This window comes from Rousettus aegyptiacus, unplaced genomic scaffold (assembly GCF_014176215.1).
Source record: "Rousettus aegyptiacus isolate mRouAeg1 unplaced genomic scaffold, mRouAeg1.p scaffold_m13_p_14, whole genome shotgun sequence".
In the NCBI taxonomy this organism is placed as follows: Eukaryota; Metazoa; Chordata; class Mammalia; order Chiroptera; family Pteropodidae; genus Rousettus; species Rousettus aegyptiacus.
The window spans coordinates 6,688,469-6,708,643 of record NW_023416289.1 but is presented as its reverse complement, the minus strand read 5'-3'; the positions used below and the strand labels follow the sequence as shown (position 1 = coordinate 6,708,643).

The following is a 20,175-nucleotide window of genomic DNA, read 5'->3' as shown; positions in this document are numbered from 1 at the left end:
GGCCCTTTGCGCCTGCTGTTTCTTCAACCTGGGATGCTCTTCCCCGAGATCCTTTGCATGATTTCCTCACTTAATTCAGATAACTGCTTAAATATCACCTCTCTAGAATGGTCTCCCCAGTCGAAAATAGCATACCCTTTTCCCTCTCTATTTTAAAATTGTCGTCTGCATTTTAAACTGTTCATAGATAGCATGCCTTTGTAAATCTATACATATGTGTAGATTTGAAGAGTTATAGAGCCATGCTACATACGTAACTGTTTTTCTGACTCTTCTCTGGAATGCATGTTCTATGATGGTAGGGAGCCATGCGTCCTGCTTATCATAAAATCCTCAGCCTCTGCAGCCTCTGCAACAGGGCCTGGCGCAAAGGGGCTCAGTAAACACCTGCGAATGCATGGTTATTGATTATGATGCCCAAACACTGGCTGGTTTTGTCACTGGGGGGAGATAATTAAGAGAATTTATCCCGATTGTCTGATATTTTAATTGTATCGTTATAGGCATTGGAATTGTCTTCCGATTGTTTTTCTCTTTCTATTTCTCTCTCTCTCTCTTACTCTGTCTCTCACTTTCTCAACCAACTAACGTTACATACATATATATACTTACATCTACTCAGACAACTTTCCATCGTCAGCGGAAGTGATGCAAAGTTGACACGCTTCGATTTGGTTCTTCCTGTGCTGTAGATGTCGAATGAATTAAGTTAGTCCAAAGAAAACAAAGTATGAATTTTGCCGTTTTCTGAGAATTGTTGGAACCAGGTCTTCAGCCTGAGATACACATCCGTAAATATTTTCAGTGCTGAAAGCAGTAATTACAGTTTGGTGTCGATTCGCACATAAATGTTTTTATATTTCCACCACATGCATATTGGCATGTACGTATTTTTCTTTTTCTTTAGGAAAAAAAAACACATAAAATACAAATCTTTCTACTTCAAAGTGGCAGCAGAGGAGTTAGAGTTCTAAATATTCTCTGATTTGGAACGGTGTTCCACTAGCATGAAACCAACATTTCATCAAAGTGGTTTGCTTCAATCAGGGTTGTACCGGTGAGATATGAATTATAAATCACATCTTCTGTTTTACATGGGAAATGGGAGCTCTGAGGTGGATCACGCTCGAACAGATGGACTGGAGTTGGTTTCATGTCTTCTGCTGCTTACGTTTTGCTTCTAATGTCATTTTCAAAGATTCCATCATTAACTTCAGAGGCGCCCGGGCAAGGAAATTTCAACAACTAAATATGGGTTTTGGCAAAGGTTCCAGCAGCCAAATAAGACAGGGTGGCCTGAGGTGGCTGAGGAGTCACAGAGAAACAGACCAGAGGGGCCGGCATGGGGAGGAGGACCGGGAAAGGAGCAGGGGACAGAGAAGGGATGTCCCCCCATTGCATCCTCAGCTCTTTCCCCAAATACTCACTGTTAACCCTGGCTTCCAGTTTTCCATCTGGGATACAAGGAGGTGGCTCCCGATCAGGGCTGATGTGCTGTGATTCTGCTGTACGAGTTGTTTGTTATGTGTTGGGGTCCTGATGGGTAAAAAGCCTCCCTCTGTTACCCTCCTAGAGGTGCTATGACAACCCAACCACAGACTGCGCGGGTTGACGCAGCAGAAATGTGTTCTCTCGCACTTCTGGAGGCTAGGAGTCTCAGATCGAGGTGTCATCCGGGGCGCGCGCCCTCTGAAGGCAGTAGGGGAGTGTATTTCCTTGTCTCTTTGAACTTCTGGCGGCCCCAGGTGCTCCTTGGCTGGCGGCCATGTCCCTCCCATCTCTGCCTCGTCTTCACATGGGCTTCTTCTCTGTGTCTCTGTGTCCTCTCCTTTTCTTATAAGGACGCCAGTCACTGGATTTAGGATACGCCCCAAACCCAGGATGATTTCCTCTTGAGATCCTTAACTAATGACATCTGCGAAGACCCTGGTTCCGGGTCACCTTTCTGAGTCTGTGAGTGGACTTGAATTTTGGGGTGTGGGGGTGGGGGGAGACACGATCCAACACACGATGCTCCCCTAATGCCCGTGCTGCCCTGGCTTTCTTGTCTCTCCCTTGGACTTCCTGAGCCCCTCCTGGACCCAGCAACCAAAGCGTCGATTCATGGCAGCGCAGAGCCCCTCGGGACCCTGCTCTGCCTCTGGGCAGGACTAGCGGGTGTGACGGGCCCCGTCTGCTCCAGCATCCTGACCAGTAACCAGTACAGACAGTGCAGGGAAGAGCAGGGATGGGCAGCGAGCACCAAAGAGGCTTCGGACTTAGGTGGGGGAAGAATGGCAATTGGCGAGGATGCTCTAGGGAGACTGGGTCCCAGTGCTGTGGTGTGCACATGTGCACACGTGACCGTCTGTGTGTGTGGGGGGGAGGGGGTGCTGACCGTAGCTTCCCCTTGGTCAAACTGGGTGCCCTCGCTACGGGGCCCCCAAAAATGTGCTTTCCCACACCTACGATTTTACCCATGCTGTGTGTTAGCCTGGAATCTACCTCTTCCTCTCTCTGCAGGCCTCAGCCTTCACGGCCTTCTGGAATTTTATTCGTACCTGTGGTGCCGAAGACACATTTCTCCACATCCTTCCCTGCTCCAAAAGCCGGGGAGAGAGAGAGAGAGAGAGATGCGGCCTGAGCCCGGTCAGCTGTGAGTCCCAGGTCCTGAGTCCGCTGGATTCAACCAATGAGGAGCCCTGCTGGGGCCTGGAGGGCGGGGGTCAGGGCGAAGCCAGGGCGTCTCCCCCCTTCCGCTTCCCCTTCCGGGGCGCCTCCTGCAGCAGCCGCGTCTCCTGTCTCCTCCGTCGCTCCGGTTCCCGCCGGGTAATTCCATCGTTCTCAGGGTCGCCTCAGTCCCTGCCTCCTCCCTTTGTCTCCCCGGCTTGGGGGCGGCAGTTTCATCCCGCTATTTGTCAATCTCCCGACTTCCTCCCTGTCTCGTGTCTGGCTTTGTATTTCCCCCATCGTCGCGAACCAAGTCCCTGTATTCAGCTCCTTCTGTAGGCAATGCGCAGGCTAGTTGACTGAAATGCCTTGGTTGCAGGTCCAGCCCTACTGGATTACTGTTTATCTCTCTGCCTCCCAATGCGAAGGTGAACTTACAGAGAGCAGGACCCGTGTCGCCCCGAATTTCAGTACCTCCTTCTCTCTCAGAGCCTCCCTCTCCCACCCCGTCCTGACCTGGGCCTTTCACACAGGAGGTTCAATTAAAATGTCTGTTGGTTGGATGGATGAATGATAAATAAAACAAGCTTTTCAGGAGCTTGTAAAATGGTAGATAGAGATTGAGATCTATTCCCTTGACTCAACTCACAGGAATCCATTCTTTACTTGCATAGCACCGGTTACAGTGTGTACTCATAGAGCTATGTGCCTGTTTTTTGATTGATGTCCGTGGCTTCTCTTCGTCTTCAAGCAGCAAGGAGCAGTTTGTTGAGCTCGCCGCGTTGTCTCAGCACAGCGCCTAGCACTTAGTAGGTGCTCAATAAAATCTTTGTTAAGGGAACAATGGATAGCCTGGGTTAGGGCTTCAAAATTTCTAATTGCTTTGAACTTAAAAAAGACAACTTAGCTTCACTTACTTTGGATTAAAAGGGAAAATACATTGGAAAACAAAATTGAAAGACGGAGAAAGTGTTTAAAAATTCTGCTTGCATCACCATGAGGATATGTCCTTTCACTTTACCGACTATTATAGATTCGATCTTATTTGACTTTAGAGACCTCTGTTAAACAGGGAAAGATAACGCTTTTTTTCTTCCTCTGTAGCTACAGAGACAGAAACCAGGCCTCTCTTCTCCCTCCTCCCAGACCCAGCGTTGATCGGGCTCCAGTATTTCGTAGGTTTCATACCTGAATCTCTCACAGGCTCTGACCTCCCCGAGGGCAGAACTATGTTGGGGTGGCCTCTAGTGCTGATCACAAACATTCCAGTTCTTTCCTCTTTCCGGCACACGGTAGCTGTGCATTTCCAGGGCCCCTTTAAAGTTAGGTGGGGGCAATGACATGTGAGGGCAGAGGTGACATGCGTCACTTCCGAGAGGAAGCGTAAAGAGCAAATGTATGATTCCCTACCGCCCTAGAAATGCAGGTGCACCTGCCCGGCCCGGGTCTCTGAGTGACTCCAAAGAGCGGAGCCCCTTGCCGACCAGCGAGAGACGTGCAGCATGAATGAGACATTAGCTTGGCTTTCTTTTTCCGAGATGGTGAGCTCGCTCGCTTTTTGCAGCAGGGTCCAGCCCCTCCTGACTGATACTCATGTCTTAGCCATTTTTCTAGCTCCCGGATCCAGTATAGTACCTGGCATATGGTGGTCTCTCGATAATTATTTGCCGAAGGAATAAATGAACGAAGACAGAAAATCCTGACCTTCAGAAGGAGCAGTTATCGTGTGTGTGCCAATTGAGTAGGAAGGGGGTGCACGTGGGAATGGGGGAGTGCTAAGGGGAGCTTGGGTGTGGAAGTGGGAGGTCTCATTTCCCAACTGCAGTGCTGGTTACAGTTAATCCTACCTCATTTGCAGGTTTAGAGGTTCAAATACTATTCTTAGGATCGCGATGTTAGCAGTGGAGGAAAAAAGAATGAATTCTGGACTGCTGAGATAAAATGAGGCGGAAGAATCAGCAGGTGCTGGAAACGGCTTTTCTCCTCCCCCACACTCATTTCTTCTTTCTCATGGCTTGATTTAAATGTGCTAATTTATCGGCCGCTCATGGCTATTATCTAGTCACACATTCCTCTGGGCATTTAGTGCACAAATATGGTGAGTAGTTACTGAGAGCCGGCTCCTGGGTTAAGTACCAGGTGGATATAAAGTGATCGAGTCTCTTAAAAAACTCACAAATGCATAGGGAGAAAGACCCAAGTTCGGGTCCAAACCCAGGCCCGAAACACTGGGAGGGACTCGCCCCGTACCTGCGTGGGGTACCTAATGACGCGTGTTGCTGTTTTCATTTCTGGCTCCTCCGACGTCCTTTAAATTGTCTCCCCATCCTTGAACAGCCTACTGTCCCCTTTTGCAAGATGAGGACATAGAAGCACCGAAGGAGTAAGACACCCAGCCAGGGTCAGCGTCAGAGCTGTCACGGGGACTATGGTCAGAGGATGCCAACCAGCAAAGAAATCAGTTCGGTGCAGGCCAGTGACTTCCTCAAGGTGATCTGGTGAGTCAGTGTCAAAATCGAGACGAGAATCCAGTTCTCCAGGTCCGCAGTGTTCCTGGATGTGTCTTGTCCAAGCAACATGGGCTTTTTAAAGAAACCAAGTTCTGGCTAACTAGCAAAACTTCTTCATGTTGATTGGTTTTGCTTCCAATCAAAGCCAATTAAATATAAGAATCAGAAACCCCAGGCAGACAGCTGCCTTCTCAAGACCTCCCAAGGCCCTCCTTGCTCTGACGCGCGTGGATGAAACAGACCTGGGCCCTGGGCCGCATGCCGCGTGGACATTGTCCAGCTCTGCATGCCAGTTGCACGCAATCAATATTGTCGGTGTTTGTGCAAGCATCTCTTAACGCCAGAAGCTGAGGAGGCAGGTGGATAATTTTGCAGTGGGGGAGGAGGAAAGCAGGCCTACCAGGTATCTGTTACTCGGAGAGAGATGAAAGGGGAATCAGCAAGCCCTTTCAAAGCTGAAAACAGCCTGCCTGGGCTGATCACATGGATGGCCAGCCAGCTGGACGACAGGAATTTCTTCCACTGCGGTTGACCGGACCAGGCAAACTTCTCTGGGCTGCTTGTGTTAATAGGTTGTTAATGATTGATGCAGGGGTCTTTCATGTCACCAAATGAAAGACAGAAACAGGGGCCTGGCTTTGGAGTTGATGACTACACCAGTGCCTCTTCCGTGCAAGGGCGGAATTTTAAAACATTTATGTTGGCTGAGCTTGAGTTGGGCTACACAACAGCTCGTCGGAGAAATGAAACGATCTTGTCTGGTGTTCGCCTTCCTTTGTTCTTTCACTCAGACATTAAAAATACAGCAGGCTAAAAGGAGAAAATAAATTTCAAAGATCCTGGTAGATGTCAGGCACAAAAAGGAAGCGAGATGTGGGGTGAGTTTGCTAAACAGACAAAGCAAGTTGGTAGGATCTGTGTAGGAGATTCTTTGGAGACAGAGACTCTGTCTGGGCTCCTTACAGCCTCCCTGGGGGGTTTCTGGTACCTATGGGCCTGATGCACCTGCTGCCCTGCTTCCTGGGTGAGGGATTTTGCAGAACATTTCAGAGTGTTCTCGTGAAATAGCTCTTCTCTCAACTCAGCTGAGCCGATAGCTTCCAAAAGTGGTGTGCCTTGGATACTCAGAAACAATAAACTTAGTTATCGATGTATACTATAAATACAGAAATGTATTTTCTGTGAGTCGTGAGCGTGCACCTTTTGATACAGGTGTTATACACGTTTGTGTTCACCAGTTGAATACACCCGTGTAACTACCGCTGGCATCGATGAACAGAATATTAGTTTTAGACACATTGCATTCGAAGGACCGAATTATTTCTTTGGAACTCTCTTCCCGTTGCAGATCAGATTCTCTCTTACATTGATAATGGGTGGTAAGTAGGGTGACCATGGAATTTGTTTGCAAAACTGACATCCTTTTGGGGGTGAAAATATGCAACAGGCATGGACTGGAATTGTCCCAGGAAGCTAGGATGTATTTTCATTGACAACGATACGCCCGTAGCGACAGCACGCATTTATGGAGCGCTGTGTTCTTGCTGCTCTGTTTGCCGCCGCTGTAACCCGTTCGCTCTCTGCCCTTCTCCCCCTGCCCTGCGCTCCATTTCATAGATGAGGAAGCTGAGGACAGAGAGGTTAAGTCATTTGCCAAGACGCGCAGGTAGAAAGTGGTAGACTCCAGAACCAGGTCTCATACGAGCGACTGGAATCGGGTCTTCCTCAACGAGGCCCTCAGAATGATGACACAGGGGCCTCCGACCTCATCCCGAACAGCCAGGCAGCAGCAGCGGCTCGGCGCTCACCCAGCGCTCACAGACGCGGAGGGGTGCGTGGCTCGGGCGGGTCTTCTGCAGACAGATGAAGCATCAACTCTCTACACTTTGCTGTTTTGAGCTGTTGCTTTAATGCTGGAGAGCGGCAAGGTCCCCAGACCTGCAAACTCAGCATCCTTCGTCAAAATGCCAACCCCCCAGCTCCACCCCAGACCAACTGAATTGGATTACCTACGGTAGGGCCCAGCAACCTGTATTTTAACAAGCCCTCGAAGGGTATCGATGCCCCTGGCGCTTTGGGCTTCCTGCCTGAGGCCTGGCACTGTCTGGCTATCAGAGTCCGTCGGCAGTTCCCAAATTCTTTTCTCGTCTAATGGGATTGAGAACAGGTGAGAGGATGACATGAAAACCCCAGGTCGCCTGCCTTCCCGCTTCCCTTGTGGGCCCCCTCTCTACTCGTGCAGCTGTGAAAATCATCGAAGCAGTTGTTCATGAATATTTCAGGGCCTCCGACAAATCCCGAGGCTGATCAGCAAGGCTCAGAGGCAGAAACCCAGGACTAGCCAACCTTACAGCCTGTCGCTAATAGAACCAGTTATTTATTCATCGAGTCCTAGTGGGGCCCCCGAATTTGGGAGGAGGACGCCTTGGCAAATGAGGAGCCCATGTCTGGTGGGGACAGAGGTTATGACTGACCTTCCTCCTACTGAGAAGTCTCTGCAGGAAGAGACAGGGAGAGCCTCAACACTGCAGTTGAAGTTGGGTTATTACTTGGTGATAAGTAACAGAAATGAGCTAAGTCAAGGGAGGAAAAAAAGAAGTCTATTTAAAGGTGTATCAGGCAGGGTTGAAATAAAGAAACAAAACCAGCAGAAGATATATATTAAGAGGTTTATTGCAAGGACTTGGCTTTCGTGTTGGTGGGGCTGGCCGGACAACCTAGGCTGTAGGATAGGCAGACAGGAGGGGCAGGCTGGGACTCTCAGCCATGGGCGGAACTCCTTCTCTCCTGCAAAGCCTTGATTTTGCTCTCAAGACCCTCACCTGATTGAGTCAGGCCCACCCAGGCACTCTAGGATAAGCTCTCTCCCTTAAAGTCAACTGATTAGGGATGTTAATCACGTTTATAGAATCCCTTCACAGAAACATCCGGATTAGTGTTTGATTAGACGACTGGACTGGGGACTATAGAGAGCCTAGCCAAGTTGGCACATGTAAGTGACTATCACAAAAAGGCAGGAGGAAGCTCCAGGAATACAGGAAAAACCACACTGAAAGGACCAAGGACTATTCTGGAGGTCCCAGTATCAGGAACGCATGGAATGCTTCTGCTCCAGCCATACTTAGGGAGAAGAGTTCTGACTGATTTTCACCTCGTGTCATTTCTGCCGAAGGTTATATTTCCAGAGTTTATAGGATGCCTTCCATTTGATTCCAAAAATCACAGTTTTTCACTCTCGTTCATATATATGTATATGTGTGTGTGTATGTGCGTATCTATATCTATATCTATATCATCTATATCTATATCTACATCTATATCTACATCTACATCTACATCTATATCTATATCTATATCTATATCTATATCTATATCTATATCTATATCTCCCCTCTCTCATGAGGAGGACACTGGATCCCCACAATATTGACATACTTACTCATTTTCCCTATCCTACAATATACCCCAAATAGTTTCAGAATTTCTACACCAATGTCTCTACTAAAAAAAATCTTCTAAGTGAAGTTCAAGCTTTCTTTATACTTTTTTTTGTTCTTAGACTATATTCTGCTACACGTGGACAGTCAGAATGTTGTGTTTTTGTGTGGGCATGGGCCTATATTTTCCTTGTGATATACAGTTAAGTCCATTCATTCGAACCGTCTTCGAGTTCAATGTTAAGGTTCACTTCCTAGATCTTTTTAAATTGAATTTTGTTCTTTTAAAATATTCGCTGGCTCTAAATGTCAGAGGCCATATTTAAGAGGATCTGTTCAGCAAAGTCTTCCTCTTATTCCCCCTCCATTTCCCCTTTTTCCGGCCCATCCCTCTAAGAAACCATTTTTCATTCATTTCTGGTTTATCTCTCCTGAGTTTCTTTTTATAAAAATAAGCAAATACTGTAGGCGTTCTTATTTCCTCATATAGCACACACACATAATATAGCATGTCATATACATTAAAAATTTTTTTTTAATTGTAAAAAACGCGTAACTTAAAAAATCATCTTAACCGTTTTAAGTGTACAGTTCGGCACTATTAAGCATATTCTCATTGTTGTGCAACAAAGCTCTAGAACGTTCTCATCTTGCCAAACTAAAACAATTCTCCACTTTCCTCTCCCCACAGCCCTGGGCGACCGCCACACTTACTGTCGCCATGAATTTGACTGCTTTCGATTGTTCAAGTAAGTGGAGTCTTACGGTATTTCTCCTTTTCTGACTGGCCTATTTCACCTAGCAATAATGTCCTCAAGGTTATACACACATTTGTTTGGCCTTTGTTATGTGACTTAACAGTATTTGCTAGAAGTTGCTCCATATTGGTTAAAAGAGGTCTCTTTCATTCTTTTTTTTTTTTTTTTGTGATTGCATAGTACTCCATCGTATGGATATACAATAATTTATTCGACCATTCTTCAGTGGAGGGGCATTTAGGTTTCCCATATTTTCAATATTTTACGAAAATAAGAAGTGTCCCAGTGACACCCACTCATTTATGTTTTTAAGGGTGTGTTTTGGGAGTAAATTCATGTAAGTGGGATGGCTGTGGCAAAGGGTAGAGGCATAAGTAGCTTTGTTAACTTTTGCCAAATTCCCTTCCTATGGGTCACGCCTTCTTGCCTTCATTCCCTCCAGCAATCCCCGAGAGTGTCTGTTTCCCTGCAGCATCTCCAACAAAGTGTGTTGATGAGGTTTTGAATTTTCGCCGATGTGATAGGCGAGAAACAGCATCTAGGTCTCGTTCTAGTGAGCATTTCTAATACTATGAGTCCGACAGAACATCTTCTCATGTGTTTAGAGACCATTTGTGTACCTTTTGCTGTGAACAAACAAGATAGATTTACCCGTTTTAGAGTTTTCACCTTTTTTCTCTCTCAAATTTTAGAGCAGAGACTACACTCTTGACGACTGTACTTGTTATAAATAATAATGTAGAGAAAGTAAATATTTATCGTTGTTATCTATTTTTTCTGTCTAGCACCCAACTTCCTCCTTCCTAAAAGCATCACAACGGCTCTTTTAGGGAATGTTCCCTTGTGCGGAAGGGGCCACGTCCGCCTACCCCGCACCCAGGCCGTGATAGCGGCTAACGCAAACAGACCTAGGCAGTCAGGCCCAGCTCCCTGGACTCTGAAACTTGAGTAGGTGACTTTACAACTCGGGGTGGTAGGTCACTCGTCACCAGTAGCCATGGCAGCGAGCTCCTCCACCAGCTCTGCAGGGAGCTCGGCTATGATTTCGCAGCCCAGCTCTCCTGAGATTGCTGGGTTCCTGCTGGTGCTGAGCCCACAATTCCCGGCTCCGGTTGAGGCTCTGAGCCCCAACAACCTCCCAGGGAACTTAACAGCCCCCGTTTACACTCTCCAGAGTCAGTTTCTATCGCTCGCTCTCAAGAATCCAGATTCGTTCTCTCATTTGACAGTAATTATCAAGCGCCTATGATGTATTCTTTCAGGCATGAGAAATGCAGCTGTGAACAAGGGAGAAAATCCTCGTTTTCCTGGAGCTTACCTTCGAGTCGGCGAGACAGACAACGCAGGAGAGAAATAAGGCAGCCAGGTGGAGCGTCGAGAGGTGGTAAGTGCTCTGGAGGAAAACGAAGCAGAGGAGAGAGACAGGTCATGGGAGTAGGCGGGTAGCGATGTTAAAGAAAGTGATCAGGGAAGGCCACGCGAGAAGTTGACAGTTGAGTAACGACTTGTAGGAGCTGAGGCTGCAAGTCACGCAAAATAACCGAGAGGAAAGAGGTTCTAGGCACGGGGAACGGAAGAGGCGGCGGTGCCGAGGCCGGGTGCGTCCGGGATGTTTGAGGGCACCGATGCGCCTAGAGATGAGTGGGCCTGGGGGCGGGCAGCAGAAGAGGTCTGGGAGGGAAGGAGAGGGGTGAGGGTGGGGGCGACTGCGCCAGGTCACGTGGATTGTCGTAAGGACTCGGGACGCTTCTCCGAGGGAGGCGGACGCCGTGGGAGGGTTCTGAGCAGAGGGATGGCATGACCCGACTCCTTTAAAAACGAGTCTGAAGTGGCTCCTGAATGTAGAATAGACAATCAAAGACGAGGGTAAGTGGGCGGGGTTTCCAGCGAGGAGCCAGAAATAATGCAGCAATTGCAGACATGATGGCGCTTTGACCAGGGTGGCAGTAGGGGGTAGATACAGTAAAAAAAATATAATCATCTAGGGTGCTCTCTGTGGTACATGCGTGTACTTAGGGAATCGCTGTACTGCAAAGTGAAGACTTAAATCTCATGCCGCAGACTAGAGATCCTATTGCCGTCCGAGAAGAGTCCCCCGAACGCGGTGGGCCTTCGGCGTCTCACTTGTCCTCGGGCTAACAGGCGGCGTGGAACTGTTACTGCAGCGGTGCAGATGAACAGACGGAGACTTTGGGCTCTCGTTGGGGGATTAGGCCGAAAACTATATTAAAAATGGCCACTCGTCGCGCATGCCACGAGAAAGGATAAAACGGGTCTGCGATAGGAATTGGGAGAGGGGTACGATCTCGGGAGGGCCGTTTTCTAAAGGAAGGCAAAGAGCTAGCTAAGAGGAAAACGAGACGGAGAGGGTGAATCAGGCGGTGGGAGCGGTGTGTGCAAGGGCCCTGAGGCAGGAGCGTGCGGGCCGCGCCGGGGGACCTGAGGGGGAGAGTCTGGATTCCGCTCTCGGCGGCTCGTCTCCCATCTCACAGGCATGTGCCGCATTAGCTCCAGTTCAGCTCTTTGTTCTTCGGGGTAGAACATGGAGCTGTTTCTTAATTGCCCTATATTTAGCTTTGTTGCGAAATCTATAATTTAAAAACCACCAAGGGCTGGGCTGGTAATTCAGCTTCCACGGTCCATTTATCCGTTGGCTTTGGCTGCCGAGTTAGCCCACCAAGGTGACGGGGTGTGCTGGTCACGATGGGAGTGTTGGTTAGCAGAGCAGCTCTTCCTCCAGAGCTGGCCTGGGTCGAGCTGCCAAACCCAGAGCCAGTCCTTTCTTATATCTGCCAGTATCTTTACTCCAGCAGAAACAGCCTTCCCACTTACCATTTCTGGAACGTTCCTTGAGCCACCTTGCAAATGCACCTTCACCTGGACCCTGGGCCCTCCTCTCTCCTCGAGCCTCTGCTCATGGCTTGCTGCAAGCTCTGGGCAGCCCGTCTCTCCTCCTCATTGTGGGGTGTCCTGCCTGGTCCTGGAACCACCCCTCACACCCCCATCCTTCGCAGAACATATCCGTTACGACAGCCCATTTCCCCCCATCATTTTTGTCCAACTATTACACTTGGCCTAGAAGAAATGGGTTGGTTCTCGCCCCAGTTCTACTGCTGGCAACACTTCCGGCCTCACTTTCCTGGTTTTCTGACGGAGCTGACAATCCGTGTTTTGTTAACTGAGTTCTTTGCAGGAGGGGGAGGATGACAACGAGATAATGAATTGAAAACGGTGTTTTAAACTTGTAAAATCAGTCGTGTTGTTATAGATATTTACATGTTTTGAATTTTCCTCCGTTACATTTCTCCTTCAGATGTTCTTGTGAACAGGACGTAGGAGAAAGTATTTTCCCAGTTTTTCTACATGGAGGAACAGGGACCTATAAAGGCTGAGTGACAGACTTAAAGAGGAAGCAAAGAGAAATAGAACCCTGAGAGGGTCTTTAACTGTCTAACTTCTCCCGTTTTCATTAGGTTTTAGGGTCCCTTTAACAGCCCTTCTGTTCCTACTCTCAGAGAAATAATAATTTTAATAACTCAAATTCAGCAAGCTTTCAGTGATCACCTCCTTTGCAACGGAAAGAGATTCAGGAAGCCTCGGTTTATTGGCTCCAGCCCGAGAGATGGAGCCACAGTATGAGCTTTGGGGACGAGGGAGAATAGACCAGCGGTCAGTCACGTGGGTGGCCTGCCTCTTCATCCTCCTGCATCTGACCAGCCGGGCAACATTGGGCATGTTGCTTAACTGCCCTTCGTCTCAGTTTTTCATCTGTTAGAGAGAATCTCTGAAGTGTCAATACTCATTAGACGCTCAGAACAATACCTGGCTTAAGTAAGTCTCGAAAAAACTACTGTTCATTTGCCCAACAAGTGTTTGTCAAGTGCCTATTGCAGAGGTCTCTAAACCCAGGGCTGTGGACTGGTACCGGTCTGTGGCTTGTTAGGAACCAGGCCGCACAGCAGGAGCTGAGTGGTGGGTGAGCGAGCGAAGCTTCATCTGTATTTGCAGCCGCTCCCCAGCGCCAGCATCACCGCCTCAGCTCCGCCTCAGATCATCAGGCATAAGCTTCTCATAGGAGCACTGGTTCCTGGAGACAGAAAGGTTGGGGACCGCTGGACGGTATGTTAGGCGTTGTTAGAGGCCCTGGACACACAGCAGTGACCAAAACTGAGTCCCGGCCTTCGTGGGGCATGTAGTCGTAAAGGGGGGCAGATAAGAAACACGTAAATGAATGGGAACATTTCTAAGTGATGTGGTTAGCTTTTCTTAATAACCGTCATCGTGTAGATTATTACATTTTTCATTTGATTTTATCGGCAGAAAATGTGAAAACCTATTGGGCCATTGAGTTTAGATTTCTACATAACTTGGCTTCTAAAGATCCCAATTTTGTATCAATGTCTCAATGCCAATTGCTCACCGGAAAGGAACTGTCCAGGGGACCATTCAGCTCCAGCCGAAGACTAAAACCAGTCTAGGTCTTAGACACTAAACAGTATGGACTCAGGCTTTGCTTAAATTAAGGCTTGCAAACGCACAAGTTTGCTGAGGCCAGTGAGTCACACAAAGCAAGGCAGCTGGCTAGAATTGGGGCTGGGAGATTCACACAGAGAGGTGGACCCAGTGCAGCCAGATTTTCTGCTATTTGTCAAGATGGGGGTGACCCAGAATTTTTGCATGAAATTTCCTGATTTTGGTTGAGTGGCAACAAATTCCCCTTTAAGATAAGACTGTTGCACTAGGCCAAGTGTGGATTAAACTCTTCTGCAGGCCAAGTGCGGCCTAAGAATCACAGTTTGAAAAGATCCTTGGTTTAAATCCACTGCATGTAATTTTCAACTTTGTCCTACACTGTCCTGTCTTTTGAAGGCACAGCAATTCCCTTCCTTTTGTCTGTCACGTGTGGCTTCAGTCCTTGTAAAAAGATTTTCTGTGCCGAACCATGGCGTTACTGGAAGGCCTGATGAGCTCGGTTAGTTGAATCCTCTCCCTGGCAGCCTGCTTTTGGGGCCTGTCTGGAGAGCATCTGAGCGTGGGGGAACTCACCCATGCCTGCTCTGCGGGCTTTAATAATCACTCATTCTTTGTACTTTCCATCTTTCTGGCGATGTTTGTTTTCTTTGTATATTAATATGTCTTCGGTAGAATGCCCGAGTCTAAAAGGCAGCAAGTATGGGGAGTAGAAGGAACATACAGACACATTCATCGTTCGTCTGGCGCGATTCGGATGAAACCGGAACCCCTCGGGCCTCCTGCTTACTCCAGACATCCAGGAGACTTTGGCTCTTTGTTTTCCAAAGATCACAGGATTAGAGAAACTGGTCACCTGGCCCCAGAACATGATCAGCCTCACGCCGAGCTGGGCTCAATTCTGTACCGATGGTGAGTGACTGGTGGAGAATTTGTGGCCAGGCCTGTATGTGCGTGTGAGTGAGTCTTTATTCCTGTGTTCTCGGAGCCAGCTAAGGCAGCTTTGAATCATAACAAGCTTTTCATGGTTTGGGCCTTCACAAAATGGAATTCAGAGGTGATGAGTTTGAGTGTTTGGCGTCCGTATTTTAGAGCAGTCCTTCGAGGAAACTCACAAATCTCCGTCATCTTCTAAGGTAGAAGTTCTGAAGGTTGAGAGGCCATCGCACTCACCTGGAGGGCATGAAAACACGGGTTAGGTTAGGGCCCAAGAAACTTGTATTTCTGGGAAGTTCCCAGGGGATGCTGATGCTGTTGGTCCAGGGGCCACACTGTAAGGACCACTGATCCATAGAGGCTGGCCATGCTAGTGGAAATCGAATCGGGAAACCTGGGCTCCAGCCCTGACCCTGCCTTACCAGCTCTGTGGCCTTGAGCAAGACACTTACCTCCTCCGAACCTCAGGTTTCCCACCTGGAAGCTGATGTAATAATTCCAGCCCTGCTTCCTGCACAGGGGTGCGCATGCTCGAGAGACCCTCAGCGCAGGCACCAGGGGCTCTATTGAAACGGTGGGACCTTACGAGTTTGTTTTCCAGTGTGTTCTTGTTTCTTTTCTTTTCTTTTCTTTTCTTTTCTTTTCTTTTCTTTTCTTTTCTTTTCTTTTCTTTTCTTTTCTTTTCTTTTCTTTTCTTTTCCTTTCCTTTCCTTTCCTTTCCTTTCCTTTCCTTTCCTTTCCTTTCCTTTCCTTTCTTTTCTTTTCTTTTCATTTTTTTTTCTTAGCTCTGCTGAGTCCTCTGGTGCGAGGCTAGTTGAAAGACCCTCAGAATTTGAGATCGAGAGGTTCGTCTTCATGAAAAGGTCATCTTTTCTGAGAGAAAACACTGTCACTTCCTCAGTCTCCGAGAACTTGTCCCAGCCAGTGGTTCACTTACTGCAGTAGGAGAAACTCTCAAAATAATGGCCACGTTGGGGGTGTTATTTACGGCTTGCTTTCCCGTTCCTCCTGTGGATGAGTTTCAAATATCGTTTTTTGAAAAGATTGTTGTTTTGAAAAATAATTTCATATTAAGGAAGAGCTTAGTTAGGCTTAAAATGGTAGAGACCAGCGTGGGGTCTATTCAGAATGGCCTGGAGTTTGCTCACGGAACATAACCGCAGAACTTCTTCCCCAGCATAGTGGATGGAAACACTCCTGTAATCAGCTCTTGACTTCTTTCCCAGTTGTAGACAGATTTTTTTCCCCTACAATGGGCAAAATTAGAATGTTTCCTCTTACAGTGTCCAGATTTTTTTTTTTTTTTTTTTGCAATATCAAACCCAAAGGCTGGGCCGAGGTGGCAGTTGGGTGTCTGGCCATCTGACAAGGGGCTATGAATGGTAGCCTGGAGCTATGAGATAAGCCGAATGCGCCCACCTTCGGCTCCTAAGCCGAAAGTCTCGGGATCTTCCAAAGAGAGATCAGAGAGGGCTTACGCTGCTCTGTTAAGTTTCATCCAGTTTGCGCCTTAACTGGCCAGTGGATTTTAAATATAGAGTGTGCCTAATATAGGCCACCGATAAAAAAAAATCTATAGCCAGATTGATCAGAAGTTTAAGATCATCCCTTAACCCTCAGCTGCGGAGTGGGTAATTTAATTAAAGCAAAGGGAAAAAGATTAGAAATGGCCCTGACTTGCGTCCCCTTGACACCAACAGTCTCACATCTACAGTGTCAGCCACTCCTTTAATTCAAGATTAGCGGCGCAACCTCCTGTGTTCAGAAGAGCCCCAGACAGCCCAAGGGTCTGGATGCAAGTTGAGGCTGAGAGAACTGAGTTGTGGTCACGTGGCCACGGCATGTCCCAGCCAGAGGAATGTTTACAGATCATCGGATGCCCCTTCTTCATTTTACAGATGGGGAGACCGAGGTCCCGAAATGGGAGGGGACATGTTCAAGTTCATTGGGATTTTAGTGAAAGAATTACAGAACTGAAGGTCTAAACTGGAAGAACTACGAGATCGTCCGGCCCGCCGACCCATTCGGTGAGCACGCCGTAGGCGATAGGATTCTCCTCCTGTGACACGGTTACTCACTGTGCTTGGCGACATCTCATTCCAGTAGCCGAGAGCCTCGGAAATCACTGTTTTATTTGTCTTCCCGTGGCTCCCTAGGCCTACCCTTGGAGACACATGGCTAAATCCCAGTCTCTCCTTTAATTGCCATTCCTGTGGCTATTCGAGGTCATTTATCACGTTTTCTATTAATCTTTTTTCTTGTCTGGGATGAGCGTCCCTTTCGCCGTCTACGATTCACACTGTCCAGTTCTCTCACCGCCCAATCACTCTGCTCACGTTCCTCCATATCCTCCTCGAAAGTGTGATGTCTCAAACCGAACGCAACCTTCTCGTGGTCTAATTAACACGATTTTGTCCTTTGGTATAAAGACCTCATGTCTAATAATTCATCCTAAGGTCACGCTGAGGACATTCAGAATAAATCATTAAGGTTCCTTTGGTTGGAAGTGAGGGGGATATGATTATAACCAGCTTAAGTAAAAGTGGGATTTCATGGCTCACATAACCACAAGGTCCGGGGTAGGACTTCAGGTACGGGCGGATCCAGGGGCTCAGGCCCTGTTTGCCTGAGGTCTGTATCTCTGCAGGTATTCGCTCTGCTTTCCGACTGTTGGCTCGGTTCCTAGGCAACACAGATGCCAGCCATTCGATCTTAGTCCTTTCCAGCTGCCGTAACAAAATAACACAGACTAGGTAGGTTATAAACAACCTGACTTATTTCCGACAATTCTGAAAGCAGGAATTCCAAGGTCAGAGTGGTAGGGCGAGGGCCCTCTTCCAGGTCACGGACTTGTGGGTGTGTCAAAGGGGCTAGCAATCTCTCCCGAGCCTCTTAGGACACTAATCCTACTCATGACGGCTCCGCCCTCAGGCCTTCGGCACTTCCCAAAGGCCACGCCTCCTAACAGCACTCTCTGTGGCAGCTCGAATTAAAACGTTTGAATTTTGGGAGAATACACGCCAGGCTTAAAGGTTGCAGAGTTCTCAGTGTCAGTATCCGTTTGCTGAGGCTGCTGTAACAAAGAGCCACAAACCGAGTGGCGGAAACAACAAGAATTGATTGTCTCCTGATTCCTGACACTGGAAGTCTGGGATCAAAATGTCCCCAGGGTTGGTTCCGTGCCTCTTCCCTAGGCCCTGGTGGTTTCCTGGAACTCTTTAGTATTTCTTGGCGTGTATAAGCATCACTCCCATCTCTTGTCCTTATGTGGCGTTCTCCCAATGTACATGTCGGTCTGTGTCCAGTCAGATTGAATTGGGGTCCACCTTCCTCCCATATGGTCTCATCTTAACTAAGCACATCTATATTGACCGGATGACCGAAAAAGGTCACATTCTGAGATACTGGGAGTTAAGTCTTCAACGTATGAATTTGGGGGGGCGGGGAGTGAGGGCACAGTTCAACCCATAGTAATAGCCTCTTTCACAACAGCACTGCTGAGAACTCCCAAGGCTGCATTTCGGGGACTCTAGCGTTTCACAAAGGTCCCTGAATTAAGCACCGTGATTCCAGGCCCGAGACACGTTGGTGAAGCCAACACAACTCAAAGCACAAGGACCGATAGTGGGAGAGGGCAGGGTTTCCAGGAAATGGGGGTGCCTTTAGAAAAAGCATGAACGTATGCCAGATACCCAGAACCGATGGACGTCTACCGCACAGGAGAAAGAGATCAAGAGAGAGCCCGCGACCTAGGACCCGGGCAAGAGCCGAGGCTCAGCAAACAGGCAGCTTAAAGGATGGGCTTGACACTAGCCCATTAAAAAGAAATCATTTGTGTGTTGTCATAAATCAAAACGGGAAGCCGAGCTGCCAGACTGTGTTTGGTTCTTCCGAGTCTTCCTGGAAGCCACTTCAGCTCTTGGTAGCTTTGTGTTTTGCATTCGTTTCTTTTCATATTGGAAGATTAAAACAATAGCTTCCGGTTATCAGCCCACACATTATTGATTAAAATCCTTGCCCGAAGACCTTCCATCTCACTTTTCAGCCTGGCGTGATTTACTTCTCCTTTTACTCCCTGAAACATATGATTAATGCTGATCTCTGGAGTCCCGGTGAGATGAAGCTGTGTGTCAGGTACAATTTGTCAGCTTGGAAGTATAGATTATTTTATGTTTCTCGAACTTTGTGGCCAAGGGAACACAGTTCTTGATTGTTAAATCCATCCACACTTTCCCCTGGGCTATGAAATGCCAGAAACATTAAATAGCCCACTTAATACATAACCTCATTCTGTATGCTTGACTATTTTGTTTTTAATTTTTCTTCCCTTTCCCGGCTGCTCACATGAAATGGGATCAAAGAAAAAAATTATCCTCACTGGATTTTGTTAAAATATTAATAGGTTAGGGTTGACTGGCTAAATTGAATATCTTTGCTGATCTCACTTGCATGTTTAACTTGTGCTTAGGAAAATATGTTTCCTAGGTGATAACCTTTTATGTACCAGCCTGACTTCATTGAAATGCATAGAGATAAAAATATGTCACGCTCAGCGGCTATGCTATTCTTGTGTGGCGCTGTGATTATTCAGATGGTAATTGACCCCCACCTGTAGACAGCTCCGATTCTGTAGTCAATCATTTCATTTGATGTTAAAATATGTGAAAGTACAATTATATAATTTACATTACAAATCATGCTGAATGCCAGGGGTCTCTGAACCGATGACAAACGCAAAGAAATGGGGGGCTGGGGGGGGAAGAGGACCCAGGTCAATAAACGAAGTGAATTACACCGGCGAAGGGTTCGACTTTTCTTATTTGTGTCCACAAGAGCCTTTGTGCATGTGTCATTGAAAGAATAACTACGGCCTTCTCTCCGGACCGTAAATGGCAGCGTTTGAGACGCCTTTCTAAGGATGTCTCCCGCTTTCTGGCAGAGAATCGCTCTTCCCATTGAGTAGAACAGCGAGGGCTGTCCGGGGCCAGAGGGGAGAGCGGATCTATTAAAGAGAGCTGGCATCTGCTCTGGGCGGTGACAGCGGCCGCTGGTGCCGAACCCAACACAGGCCTGAGAGGTAACTTGCAGATCAGGTGTGCACATTTCCAAAGTCCGGATCTGGGCCAGCAAACTTGAAACGTGCACTAATATTATTAGGAATCATGGGTATTACTTATCTAGTACTTCATATGTGCCAGCCCCAGGTTTAATGTTTGAGACACATTATCCAGGTAACCTTTACGGCACAGCCACATGACATTGGTTTGCTGTTAATCTGCTATCGGTCTCCTTTTCGGATAAAGAGATGGATACGGCATTGTTAGGGCTTGCCCGGGACCATTTAGGGGCAGAAAATCGGTGGGCGGCAAGCCTGGGCCAGATCAGGCATCGGTTGCTTATGGTGACTATGCGGGA

The 20,175-nt window shown here is 47.7% G+C and overlaps 2 long non-coding RNA genes across 2 annotated transcripts; both read left to right on the top strand.

Annotated features, from left to right (window-relative positions):
• The first annotated feature begins 4,685 nt into the window (after positions 1 to 4,685).
• On the top strand, positions 4,686 to 10,841 carry LOC107504123. Its single transcript, XR_001595380.2, has 3 exons — positions 4,686 to 5,147; positions 9,288 to 9,345; positions 10,617 to 10,841. It is a non-coding gene; the product is annotated as an uncharacterized LOC107504123 (long non-coding RNA).
• Positions 10,842 to 13,391: 2,550 nt separating this feature from the next.
• Positions 13,392 to 19,687, top strand: LOC118611335. The gene is made up of 3 exons (XR_004954210.1): positions 13,392 to 14,736; positions 16,659 to 16,787; positions 18,253 to 19,687. It is a non-coding gene; the product is annotated as an uncharacterized LOC118611335 (long non-coding RNA).
• The last annotated feature ends 488 nt before the right edge of the window (positions 19,688 to 20,175 follow it).